This window comes from Anser anser (genome assembly GCF_964211835.1).
Source record: "Anser anser genome assembly, chromosome: 15".
NCBI classification, from domain to species: Eukaryota; Metazoa; Chordata; class Aves; order Anseriformes; family Anatidae; genus Anser; species Anser anser.
Genome location: NC_139736.1, coordinates 5481667 through 5496081, shown reverse-complemented (window position 1 = coordinate 5496081; position 14415 = coordinate 5481667). Strand labels below are relative to the sequence as shown.

The window sequence follows — 14415 nt, the reverse complement described above, 5'->3', positions numbered from 1 at the left end:
TCCTCTTACTGTGAGACGGGGGCGAGCACAAACGCCTTGGAAATGCCCTGCGATCGCACACACATGAGCTTGAGCCTCGTCTGCTGGCAATAATCCTCGACACTTTGGGGGACGTCAGCGCATCTGAGCACGAGGAGACCTCCTGCTGATGCAGACGTGCCCGTCTGCTGCAAACGCCCACGCCGTGCACAGGGAGGAGGAACAGCACGGTGCCATTGTGTTTGCTGGACGGGATTTTGAATAGAAGGAAGACACAAATCCACTGCCATAGGTGGTCTTCGTGATCCACACAAAGAGGAGGGGGAAGATCAGGAATTGCCTCCTTCACGTGGGGCTGAGGATGGGAACACCCCGCTGCTTCCAGCTTTATTTGGGTTGGTTGAAATGAAGACCACCTGCACTGCCCGAGAATTGGGAAAATCTGTGCAAACATTCATTATTTATAAGATAGCTGTCCAGAGGCAAACTGCCTGGAATCCATTAAGGGGAGAAATCCCAGCTCCTTTTGGCAGTCGCCTGGCAGAGGCCTTCTCTACTGACACAAAGCGAAGAAAAAAAAAAATCACTTTCATTTCTAATTAATCTTCTGGTATATAATACTTTTAATTTGGAGAAAAAAAATCTGCATGCTCTTTGAGAGAGGCAGGAAGGAGCCAAAAGCAAGGCAGAAAGCTTTGGCATCTTGGCTGCAGTTTAGGCCTTGTCCTCTTGAAACCTGCTGGAGCAGGCGAACCTGCAGCCTGATGCTTTGCTCCGAAGGCCAGGAGATATGACAGCAGGGATATAACACACGATGCAGCCCCAGGATGCTGCAAGGGGCTGCTTCGGAGATTAGGACTGGGACTGTTCGTGTACAGACGCGGCTATTTCCCCTCATGAAGGGACAAGATACACCAGGCAATGGTAAGGGGCGGGGGGAAAAATTCGAGAGATACGTTGGACAGAAATAAAGCGGACTCCGTTGGATAAAGCAAGAGGAGATGAGCAGAAGGGCCCGGGGACAAGGAGATCCAACACATACATTATCCCTTCAAAACAATAATCAAAAAAAGTTTATTCCCCAAACCCGAATTTCCTAGCCCTTCTTTCTCCTTCTAATGTCTCTCTTCCCTGCATTCATTATTAATGCCACAGGGGGTACAGATTTGCACTTTGGTTTCTGAAAAATTAATTCAATGATTAAAATTTCAGTCCCTGAGTGATGGAAGCAGCTCCGGCAAGCTGGAGATGCCCCTCTGCAGTTTGAAGGCCTTTGGTATGCTGCCCGCTTACTCCCTGCATGACAAGCCTCCCCGTAGACCTAGCTCAAAGGGGAATGATCTGGTATGAAAATATGTTTTTAAGTTAATCAAGTTCTGCTTTTGTAGAGGAGCCACTTCAGTTTAATACCCTATCAACGCTCAATACAATGCGGAGAACAAACCCCAGGTTCCTCCAAAGCTGAAGTACTCGTGTTTTTTTCACAATGCCCTGGGTGAGGGAAAATCCTAAAATGAATGTAAATATTAATAAACACTACATTTCTCACTCACTGGCAATCTGACCGTAGGCTGAGACACTTTCAGTGTGGCTAATGAAATTTTCTATGACTCCACACTTTAAAATGAAAGAATAACAGCAAATGACCCTCAGAGGAAGAGAGCTTCTCACCTCATGAAGTCTATTTCCTCATCTGCACCCAACCTACCAGCGAACCTGTAAAGCGGAAAGGGAAAGGTGCCTGACCACAGAGATCCACTCCTGGGGGAGCTGTTTCTCCCCACTGCAGAAGAGCCAAGACCCCCGCTACAATTCCCCACCAGTTCAGGAAGGGCCTTTCCCAGCAGCTCTGCATCAGAGGAAGAGGCAGGCAAAAAGCCTGTGGAATTCTCCACCCTCGATTCTTGGAACTGTTATTTTTGTTTATTTCAAAACAAATGGGGAGAGAAGTCGGAGCTTTGAGCAGCACAGGGAGCTGAGGAGCTCTGAACACTTTTCCAGATTTAGATAAGAGAAGGAGGAGGAAGGGCTGGCTACAAACTTGCAGATATTGATTTCATTCCTAAGATGCTAAAATTGGCAAAAATAGAACAAACAACAAAAAAATAAGACTGCTTTTTCCATGGCACTTTGCAAGTGTTAAACCCAAGTAAAAACCCAACTAAGCTGCAAAACAGAATAAAGACTGCAAACTCCTCCATCCTGGGGAAGCAGCACCTTCCCGTTCACATAGCAGCGACAGGCTGAGAACGTGGTGCGACCTCAGGGGAGCACTGGCAGGATATTCCCCATCAGCCAACGCAGCGCTGCTTCTGCTGCCATTGTGGGGATAAAAAGGGACAAAGAAGAAACGGCAGCACTGTGAGGAACTCTGCTGAAATCCTCTGGAGGCAGGAAAATAGCAAAGCTCTAAAACTGAGAGCTGTTTTTTCTTTGAAGCAACAGGATTAATGGCAGCCCACACTGCGCTTCACTGGGGTTGTGACAACTACAGGAACACTGAATGCTCACTCAGAGGCAGCTCCTGGAGGAAGACATCGTGTTTCCTCCACAAACTTTTTTTTTAAAGAAACATTTCTAAAAATTCTACTAAATCATGAATTTTGAGGAAAAACCTCTTTGCCAGCTCCAGAAGGATCCGCGCTCCATACACCACTAGCACAGCGCTACCAGGCACAAAAAGCAACACACAAAACCCTACTTTTTCCACATTCATTGAAACTTTGCAGGGCAAATGTGCATGACGCTGGCTGCTTGGAAAACCTGCTGCTTTTCTTCCTCAAGATGTATATTTGTGGATGTTTCAGAATATACGGGCTTCCGTGTGCTGCTCAACTCCAAGTTATTCTGAGCTGACAGCCTTTAGCACCATGGTCCTGTATCTCCAGCACAGGCAGAGCATCACTACGTGGCTATTAAATCTCTCCTAAAAAGCTCCAGAGCAGGAGCCGTGCCACCTTGGAGCAGCACTGACTCCAGCCTCATGACACCAACACACCTGAGAGATGACGTGCTGGGGTGCACAGTCCCGGTGCTCCGTGCAGAGCGAGGAGGAAATGGAAATGCTGGAACAAGCAGTTTGGCACAGCTTCTTGGCTGGGCTAAGGGTTTATTCCTGGGATGCTGCTTTCCTGCAGACTAAGGAAAATTAAATTTAGCACTTTGCAAATAAATAGGTTAAGGCTGAAAGGACACTATTTAGGAATTTACTGCTTACAGCAGCCTCGGAGATTATAGATCCATCACCGTCTATTACCTTGCTAGTTACTGCTTCCACTCTGTCTATCTTCCCCACTTACAGAGTGGTCCTTTCATCAGGTCTTTTTCTGTTCCAACTTGAAACTGTCATCACTCTAATGGAATTATATGAAGAGAAACAACTTTGGGCTGCAGTGACTCTGCCAAAAAGCCAAGGACATCCCCTGTGCCTTCCCAGGACAAGGCAGTGAGACTCCTACCAGAGAAACGCACAGATGTCTGCAGCCTCCTGGGAAACACAGCAAAGGACAGCTGTTTACACACATGTCCAAAACCTCCGGGCCTCCGAGCAACTGTCAGCTGGGCCCTTTCTCTCAAGACCCACGAGCCCAACAGTGTTTGCAGATTCATCGTAGCGACATCGCACACGGCGTGAGAACAAGTGGCTGAATACACCAGCGTGATTGTAACCCGCACCTTGTGCTGCATGCAGCTCCTCCTCTATCTGCTTCATGTAAAAATCATCCGCAGATCGTCCCTCTCCAGAGTCAGATACATCCCAGAAATGCAAAGTGACAGCTATCACATGAAACTCTCTCTAGAGCCTTCCATGAAGACAGACAAACCCTTCAGTTTAAGGCTGAAATTTATGTCAGCTCCCCAGCACATGGTTCGAATAGATCCGCTGTGTTATCAGCTATCTGCTTCTGCTGAAAGTGAATACAGATTAGGAGCAAATTAAAATTTTCATGCCTCCGTTTGATATATTCCCTCCAAGATACAGGCAGACAGGCTTGTCTTCTTCTAGACGCTAAAGATGCCATCAAAAGATAATCTTAGGAGTTACCAAAACTGGAGGTCATCCGCAGCTCTCAAATTCCCTGCTTCCCCCATGGAGGAGGAAGCAGCCAGGTAATTTCGCTATGAATCCTTGTAAGATAGATTGGACATAAAATATTTGCTTGTATTTCCTCCTCAAGATGTTCTCATTCAACTGGCAAAAAAGAATATATTAAATCCAAAGTCCTAAACCAGTACTAAGTTACTTGACCTTAATGCTAATATTCACAAGGGTTGGAACGAACATTCTCTGCCTATGGAGTTAGGATGATGACATACTTGTTTGTCTGAAGCAAATGCAAGAACGGGATCGCTTTTTTACCATCTCCATGTGTATGAATAAAGACAGTTGATACACTGTTAAATCCTAACATTAATCTGTGTCTGTGTTAAGCATTAATTCTTAAGGTATACAGTACTTAATAGGTTGCAAAGACTGTTGTTCTGTAGCCCCGTGGAGCCCACCAGAATCCCAGCAGCCAGTTGCTGTAACAAAGCTCTCCAGAAGGATTTTCAGTTTACTTCTGCATTCTGTCCTTGCTCCCCAGATACAGCATCGTGCCAAGGACATCAGCATTAATAGATTCATACTGCAACACTAACAGGACATGCTATGATCTGGAGAGCCTGCATGGCACGTTGTGCTTAAGACTACCCGGTGCTGTGAAGTATATCAAATCTCAAGAAATGCCATGACTGAATGCTTGATGTGCTTCCAACCCTCTCCAGCAGCAACTGCTCCAAATAGAGGTGGGATGCCTTGGAGCCAAGCAGAAAGCGCCCTCACAGAAGTTATTATTTTTGCTTTCCTAAAAGTGGTTTCTCAAAAGGAAAACATAGGAAACCTCTGCTTAGTTCAAGGTCTCAGGGAACACCCAAAGACAGCAGAAACTGGGATCCTATGACGAAGAGCTGCCTAGCAAGCTTTGAAATATGGGCTCTTATCTTAAACTGGCAATATAGTTAGAGAGAAAGCGTGTTAACTGGCTTATGTGACACTGACTTCATGGTAAAGAGCCATGTAGTAATTGAGCATTTAGACTCCGAAGCATGGAAGCAATACAAGGACGACGGAGGAACACACAGCTGAGAGTTCCCGGTCCAGTCTCACCCCGATAGTGAGACTTTGACCACGACAGCCCCTTCTCTGCTCCTCAGCACTTCCCCACTATCTCTCTCCCCACTCCCATGCCAGGCCTTGTGAGAAATGGCCAATGGTTTCATTAGCCAAATGAAATTTAGGCTGAAACCTTTTAACTCTGACATCCCCGATGAGGGTACGGCATGACTGTTTAAATAGCACAAAAAGCCCAGATTTCAGTCCCCAGATACAGACAAAAGATGTCCCAAGACCACACCACCCATGGGAATCTTGGGTTTCAACACGAGCAGGTTTTCATACACACAAACACGCCCTCTTCCCTCTCTAATTGCATTTCCTCCCTGAGGATCAAGAAATCTTTTGCCCCAGTCAAGCATGGGTTGAAACCGTAACTCCCAAAGCAAGAGCCGAGTCCTAATTATATTTGTGTTTCAGTAGCACGCTGCTTACTCAAGGAAGAAGAGAGGCAGCAGGTGGCAGTCGCTGGGGGCTCTGTGCAGGCTGAGCTGGGCTGCTCTGAGCTGGGCCCAAGGGCAGGTGGGTGCTCTGCTGGGTGCTGTGTCTTACCTCAGGGCTGTTTGCTGGAGCCGACTGCTTTTCTTAGAGGCCTCACAAAGCTTTTTCCTGGGAAGTGAAGTTAAAAGGTGAAGAGACGGTACAGAATCACCTTGAACGTCCTCCACAATGCTCCAGGCGCCTGCCCACCGCACTGCCACCCAGCCCTCACAGCCAGTTGAAAGCTGGCTCCAGGCTGCTCGAAGACGTCCACCATCCACGCAGGAAGCTCACAAATGGAGGAAAGGGCCACGGGGGCTGCATAAGTCCCTGACGCCGTCTGTCACAGAGGGATGACAGAAGCTGACATTGTGACACGGCCCTGCTGCGGCTGCACAGCACCAGCAGAGCGGCCCAGAACCGACCCAAGGCAGGAGGGCCGGCCTGCCCCCTCCTCCTTGTGCCCGCAGATGGACGAGCAGCTGAGTGTAAATCTCCAACTTTCCCTCCCTACACATCCACACGGTTTTGTCCTCTCGGGTCACTGTCACTGGCTTGCTGTCCCTGCTGCACATCCATGCGCAAATCCATCCTCACGAGCCCAGCTCCGTGCTTTCCCCAGGAGGCTCGAGCAGGCTGTGGAGCTGCCAGAGAAGATGGCAGAGATGCTGGGGGCCCAGAAACTCAGGACTTCCCCCCACTACCCCAAAAGGAAGAAAACCTCCAGCAATTTCCACTCCTTTTCATTTGGAGCTTTGAACATAACCATATGCAAGCAAACAGCGGGGTTATGGTTTGCTGACACGGCTCTGCGTGTTCTGCAGATTCACAACAGAGGAGTCAGGGAAAACGACAAGTGTGCATCAAAAGCAGCTTTGCAGAACACCCATTTCATGTGTCGGCAGCAAGGCCTTTGTATTCCCCAGCCTCCCAGACTCGAAGGCATCGCCTTTTCCTTCAAGAGCGCCGATCACACAGTGTCTAAGAAGAACATCTTTTGAAAGTCCCAGAGATTCAAAAAAGAGAAAAGAAGAAAAAAAAATTAAATAAACTGGAGAGATTTAATGCCAGGTGGAGGTGGCAGGTGCCCAGAGAGGAGCAGCAGGGCAGCGGGCAGGCTGGCTGCCCCCCGGCCCTCCCCAGGCACCCCGGCCCGTGCTGCGGGACTGGCTGCATCTATTCACAGATAACAAAGCCGGCTGTGCTGCTTTTTGGTTGTATTCTCTCTTTTTTTTTTTTAATCTCCAACATTCACACGCAGCTTTCTCGCTGCGGAACAGGTTAAGAAGCTTCTCAAGGCTCCGTGGAAGTTGGTGAATGGCAATATCCCGAGCCCAGGTGAGAGGGACAAAGGAAACCAGAAGGTCGAGCGACCTCGAGCAAAACCACGCAGCTGTTGGCTGGCAGAGATGGGAACAAGAATCCGGGAGGGTTTTGCTTAGGCCCCCTCTGTTTTATCCGTTCTTTGACGCTGCCTTCATCTCACGGTGCGTAAACACAGCGTTCTCAGCCCACACAGCCCTTTGTAAGCTGTTCAAACACAGCAGCGGGCGGACGCAGGCGTCCTGCTCTCCTGAGACCTCCCGCAGGGAGCCCAGGCACAGCCAGCGACAAGAACAGCTCTTCTTCGGTAAGCTGCCCTCACCCAGCTGCTGGGAACGTGGTGGGGGAACAAAGTGGAAAGAGAGGTTTTTGTTGTACCAGGTAAGTCAGCCAGGGTCTGCTCTGCCTCCTGCAGACAACGGCGGTGTCTTGGGCACTGTCTTGCACTGTGCCTCCCTCCTGGACCACATGTGTTGCTACACCAGCCTGGATGTGGAGGTTTAATTAAACTCTCATCAGTGACCTGTGCTCCTTGTTGCGCATGTGACTTTCCCTAGAAAGCATCAACCGTGTCTCCTATCTCGTTAAGAGATATTTTAATGAAGAAAAATGAGATACGGGAGGGAGGTGAATCACAAATTTGTTAAAAAAAAGGATGCACTCCAGTAATTTGGTTACTTGTTACTGCAGAGGCCATGGAGACAGGTGCTGGGGTCCTGCAGCTGGATGATGATGTCTGCTGCGTCCTGTTGCCTGGATGCGGCCATCAGCAATACTATCAGTGGTGCAATAGTGGCTGGAGCCAGGTGATGAATTTATGGGAAAAACCTGAAAACCGCCTTTATTCAGTGCCCTGCTCCTTTGTTGAGAGCTGGAATGCAGGCAGAGGCAGAGCTCGTGCCACCACAGGGGCACGGTGCTGCAGGATGGCACTGCTGTGCCCTTGGTGGGGAAGGGAAACTGCAAAAGCAGCGCGGTGGCCAAGAGCCGATGAATACGAAGCAGACAGGGAGGGCAGCCTGACTCTCAGGCAGGATCCGTGAGCCAAGCTCATGCTTCCTGCCCTAAAATAAGCTTTGCTTTTTCAAGTGAGGTGTTGTGTGTCTCACAACGTAACGTATCATTGTTCCAAGAGAGAGGAAAACCCAAACATTTCTGTTACCCGCTGCACCCGTCAGGGAGACAAATCTCTGACCTTTCAGAGCACCTCATATGTACCAGCCTCCTGCTAGTCGGGACAGGCTCAGCCGCTGGAATAATCCTCCAACATCATCAGCATTAATTACCTGCATGGCTGGGCCCACCCTGGCAGACTCACAGACATGGCAGGGAAGGGCAGCAAGCAGTGCCACCACACAGAACAGGTCCCGTGCCAGACAGACAGGTAACAGGGGGATGAATTCCCCAGCCCAAAGCTGCCCTCTGTTCCTGTTAGCACAGCGTCCTTACCCTCACGACAGTCTGGTGACACTGGCAGGAGCATTACCTCCGTTGTATCGAGGGGAAGCAGGCAGAGGAAGAGCATTAACTTTTCTCAGTTAGAACAAGGCATCAGCCCAGCCTCCTAAAGTCTCGAAGCAACATCTTTGTGCTCAGAAATTCTGTTGCAAAAAGAAAACCTTGTCAGATCTCCCCCAGTTCTACTATCCTCGAGGTGACTGATTTCATTAAAAGAAAAAAAAAAAATATTCTGCCCTAGAGAGCAGGCAGTTTTTTAGGGAAGCAAATGCAGTAAGAAAGAAACTGTGTCAGGAGGGGGAAAAATGCATGAAAGAGAGCAGAATAAGATGAAGACAGCAGCAAGAATTCAAGTTAAGTCCTAACACGAAACAGGCCACTACAACTTCTGAAAGAAAATGAAACGTAGGAAGTTTAAATACGGGATTTGGTTGTGTAACGCCGCAGATTGCTCGACAGTTCTGGTGTTGGAGCTGTTGATTAGTGCAACCCACGGCAGGTCCTCGCTGACCCTCCCAGGAATCTCAGCGCGATCACTGGCAGGAAGGCACCCCGCTCGCGCAGGCACCTCCTGGGGCTGAGCAGAAAGCAAGTCTCCCGCAACCACATGGGCACATTGAAAACAAAATATAAAAATAAAATAACTAGTAATTAACAAGAATGAGGAGTTAACAGAGGCCTCCAATCTCTAATCAATCTCTTGCTGCCTGGCCTGCTCCACCGATGAGCCCCATTGTTATTTTTGATTGTGTGTGCAGGAGTGCGAGACGGCTGCTGGAAGAATGGCACTCTAGCAAAACTGTGATTTCTTTCTCCTCTTGAGACTCATCAAGGCTGAGGAGGAGGAGAGGGGAGAAGATAGAGATGCAAAGAGAAACAAACAGCTAGAACATGCTTCTCAAAGCCACTCTGCTGGGTTCGAGGAGGAAATAATGGAAACCGCAGGTATGCCAAGCATGTGGACTCAGATCCAGGGATCCCAACAGAGCTGTCAGCTTCGAGACCAAACAAGATCACTCAGGCAAGTAAAAGCAATCCCTGCATTAACCCTCCTGCTTATTCTGAGATGTCCCTTGTTAGCGGCGCAGTGTGCCAAACCTGACACTAAGGCTGCCCCAGAATCTCAGCAGCCTCTGCACGTTTCACCACCTCAGTTTTGTCTCCCCCTTTCAACTAGCAGTTTGTCAGCATCATTTTGTGTTTGAAAAATAGACTCTGAGCTCCTATTCAATCCATCCTCATTTTCCTCCATAACAAAAAAGACAATTAAACCATCACTTCTTGTCTGCATAACCGCCCTGCCCCATTTTGCACACCTTGTCAACACAGAGGCTACAAGACTGCCGGGAACACAAGTGATGGGGCAAGCAAAGCAAGACTGAGGAGTTAAAGGTGCAAAGAGAGAAATGTTGATTTGATAGTAAACGATACAAAGGAAACTTAAGAAGGGTTATCTATCTATCTACCTACCTACCTCAGGTTTCTATTAAGCTCCAGTTGTTCTGAAGAATACAATAAAGTAAGAACTGCTGTAAGGCCATCTCGCCCACTATCCTCTTCCAAACTGCAGCCCACAGCAGGGTTAAAGGAAAGAAGTGTGAGAGACGAAGCACATGCAAACAAGCATGAGGTAGTCTGCCACCACATACCGACTGCCACCTTCCAGCAGCTGGTGGCTGAAGTACTTCCAGGCCTTCAAGCTGCGCTGGGATCATTTCTATCTAGCCTCATTCTCATTTACCTCGTATCATTACTATCTCATGGCTTTCATGTTCCATACAAATCTGTCCTTCCACTGGACCCTTCTTCCATCAGAAAACCCCAAATCCAACAAAGCCTTTATCCCTCTCACCCCACAGGTTCTGCCTCTTTATACACAGTGAACCACATGAGAAGCAAGCGTTCCCTTTGCAGATTGCCTTTAAGGTTTATAGTGAGTTCCCCCAATGGATCCGCAAGCCAACTCTTCATACAATTTCTTAAACAGGTGTGCATCAGAGAGTGTGTGCGTACTGGCTGTTAATTTAACAGGTTGCAAAAAGCTGTTTATTTTATTACCGTATTACCAATCCAACTGGACACCAATAAAGGTTTTATTTTGCAGAAGTGCCAGCCCGGCGGCTGGCAACGTTCTCGTGCTGTGTCATGATGTTTGTGTTTTTATTTGCTGTCTGATATCTTGGGCATTCTCTTTCAAGGCATGAAGCCTACCATCTTGGGGATGCTCTTCAATGAACTACTGCTGGTGTTTGTGTTTCCATTTGATAATTTTGGCAGAAAATAACAACACAGGCAAGAGCTGGAAGCAGACAGAATTCTGTTCTGTGGAAGACTAGGCTCTGAGGACATAGGAAATACAGTGAACCATAAGCTGTTGAGCTGTCTAAATGCACCTTTTTGGCTTAGGGCTATTAATAAGCTCAAACACACCACCATGATACTGAAAAGAGTCTGTTTTAACACCCTTACCATATAACTTAGGCCCAGAAAATATACACGTGAACTGGTGATAAATCTAAGCACTCCCTTCTGAGAAGATGAAGGAACCTGAAAGATTTCAAACGCTGCCAGATATCATACAGCTGTTATACCGGATTAGATTGATTGCCTTTTCAGCCTGGGATCCTATCAACGAAAGTGACCAGCTCCACATTCGTGCCGTGACAGTACAAGTGGTTTACCTGAAGCACAATGAATTATCAAAGAACATAAAGACTTTTCTTGCTCTCTCCTCTTAACTGAAGTCTTCATTTCCAAGTACTTTCAGGGGATGGAGTTGAACGTTGTCAGGTACAGCAGCAGCAAAACCACACGTAGAGACAACCCAAAAAAATAACCAGCATGCACAGGAATTTTCTTCCTAACCTCCGCAATAAGAAGCTGGCTTAACATCTCAAAGCAGGCAGCTCTGCATGTCCCTGCTCAAGGTAAATGCAAATATTTAATGTAAATCTAGGTATTACTATTAGTCCACAAAGATATCCTACCATTTCAGAAAACCTACTGAGCTCCTGCTTTCGGTAGTACCTTAAAGCCATAAGGTCTATAAATTCAAAGGATTTCCACGCTTAATTTTAAATTGATTGGCTTTGGATGCTTTGGCTGGGACTGTGTTCTCTGGGCATGCAGAAAGAGAAAGCCCATGATTTACTTTCTCTCCACTATTTGTTCATTTGTACAACTGTCTCCAAATCATCTCTTCTTCAAATTTGACCAGTCTTTCTGTTTACCAGAAGACTTTCTTCGTCTGAAACAATTGTCATTGCCTTTCTAAAGACCTCACTTCCTCACTCTCATTCAGTATCTACCCAGAGACAAGGGTAAACAGCACAATGTACACACAGCCCATTCATGACGTCCTGATCTGCCACTGCTTAATTCCAAGCTGGCTAAACTGATTTCAAGGCTTCCCAGAAATGTTTGCTTGTTTTAACAGACATCTTTAATGGATTGTTACAAAGAGAGTCAATGCAGTTCTTGGCTATGTTGTGGGTGGCCTGGCCTAGACTCACAAGCTAAGCATTATGCTGAATGCAAAGTTCGTATTATGGCCCAATACATCCAACATATCAGCAAGAGTAACAAAATGTGAAGCTGTCAAGTGACCCAGTAACTACAAAGCACTACTTCCCACAAAAATCATCAGAACCTGAGCTCCTGGTGAGGAATCTGTACACTACTTTCCACAGCATTTAATTAAAAGAATAAAAAAGAGCAAACAAGTGAGAGCGAGCTGTGAAATCTGAGATGTGCCTTGCTGCCTACGCACTCTCACACAGGGTCTGAAAATCACTGGAATATCCTTCAAGTTGATGAGCTCATCTGTTGCATCCATAGGGATCGCCAATAAATATTGATGCGGTTTCGTTGGAATTCAGTGCTCATTTATGGATGCAGGCATTTGCATTCTCAGCATGGCACTGTGATTAACCCTTTCATTAAGGCTGTAATTCCAATTAATGCAAATTGGTTGGAAACACGCAGCACGCAGATAATACGCTCTACTCCAGTAACAGCATACCTTGCTTGGGAAAACCAAGCACATCTTTCATCTTCATTTAGCTTTGAAGGGGTTACATTATAATAGCTCCTCACTGAAAATTAAATGCCACCAGCAGTGCTACTGAAATATGCTCTAAAGTTTACGGGCAAACTACAGAAGCTTGTAAAGCGCCAGGGGACTTCTCCGGTTTAATTGTATAGACTCTGTTCCATAAATTGCTTGAATGGAATAAATACAAATAGCATTCCCTGCTTTTTGACCTCCTCGGGTTAATGAAATGCACACTAACACCCACAGTCGGCTATGGCTCAGAAATTCCACAGCATAAACACACAACCTCACGGAAAAGCCATAGTCAGGATGCAAGTCTCAGTACATATGTGAGTACCAGCTGCCTGGACTCTGCGAGGAAGTAATTTGTTGTTTATTTTCTACTGCTATTCTAAGCTGCAGACTTTGGGAATTGTCTGCAATTTACTGAGCACTGAGAAAGAGTCTGAGATTTTGTTGATCAGGCTCTTATTAGCAAGTCTGCTCCTCTAACCCAAAGAGGTGTGTGAGGTATGAGAAGCAAAGCAATTCCACAAATCAATAAGCAATCCACTCTTGCATTTGGGAAACATGAGATGACTTGAAACGATTGCTGTTCTACCTGGTGACGCTTACCTCCATCCTCTGGACGTACTTGGGAGTAAGCCTTGAGCGAAGAACAGGAAGCAAAACCAGTGTTTAGAGAGAGGAATCCGTACCTGATCATTCACTGTCCTGTATATAAATTATTTCTATTGCCATGACATGAAGAAGAATTTGATCCTACCGGAGACCTGCTATTGAGAAGCCATTTCTTGTTCAGGTGGACAATATGCAATTTTCTTATATTTTCTTAACATTCTCCAAACAAACCATCTCTCCTATGAGAGATACGACAGAAGCAACTGCTAGATGTACTGTCCTGCCATGGTATCCAACAGACATCTCCAGGGATCTGCAGACGTTTCATTCACCAAGCGTGTAACAATACAGGTGTGAACACAAGCCTTCAGAGGCCTTGGAGCTGATGGCATTGCATCACCTCAGCAGAGAACTCTTTTCAGGATTCAAGGACAGTACAAGGACAAAACCAGGAGAACCATCCTTCCACAGGTTAGTGAGATTTCCTGCTGTCATCTGTCTCAGTCGAGAAACCTCAGAAGGCCAAGTAATATAACTATTTTGGCAATATTTTCCTAGTTTTACTAACGATCCTAGGTGCTGTCTTATAATACTTTCACTTGCTTTATTTGGTGGTTTTGGTTTCTTTCTTTTCTGAGGCTCTATAGTTGCAGAACATGAAAATATTTGTCCTTTTATGTAAAAAACACAACACTAACACTGCAGCAATCCACATGCAGCACACAGCGGTAGGTCTGCAGAAACCGAACTTCTCCAGTTCCTGCTTGTACACTCCCCTCCTGTATCAAACACCTCCAAAATCCTCATCCTCCTTACTCACCCCACAGAGGGGTCAGCAGCAAGCAGGTATGATTTTAAATGCCAGTTGTGTTTGCCAACAAGAAACAGAAAGTTCTCTCACTGACCTGTAAGCTTGGGCTGTTGGCACTTGTACCTATGTAAAGAGGTTACTTAACTGCTTGATGACTCTAATGTCACACCTCAGCTCTCTAATGTATCAGCCCAACTGGGCTGTCTGCAAGGTAACACAAAAGAAAACCACCACCAATCGAGCCCCAGCCCATACTCAGACCACCTAGCTAGACCAATACGGTATCAGACTCCTACAAGACAGATTGTTACTGCTCCTCATCCGGGCTGTTCAGATAAATGGCACTTCACACGCACAAGGATGAGTTGCTGCTCAAAAGGGATACCAATTTACATAACGACAAGATGATGACACGCAGGCAAGCTAGAGGATAGCAAAGACAGTGAGGACATATAATGAAGTAAGGATGAAACCTTGACGGTTACATAAGGTTTTATTGCCGTGGCACACTTAACCAATAATATAAAAAGGTGA

At 46.7% G+C, this 14415-nt stretch overlaps 1 protein-coding gene across 4 annotated transcripts in view; it reads right to left on the bottom strand.

Moving 5' to 3' along the window:
* Positions 1–14415, bottom strand: part of MAD1L1 (mitotic arrest deficient 1 like 1) — a 353458-nt gene that overhangs the window by 73066 nt on the left and 265977 nt on the right. The window lies entirely within an intron of this gene.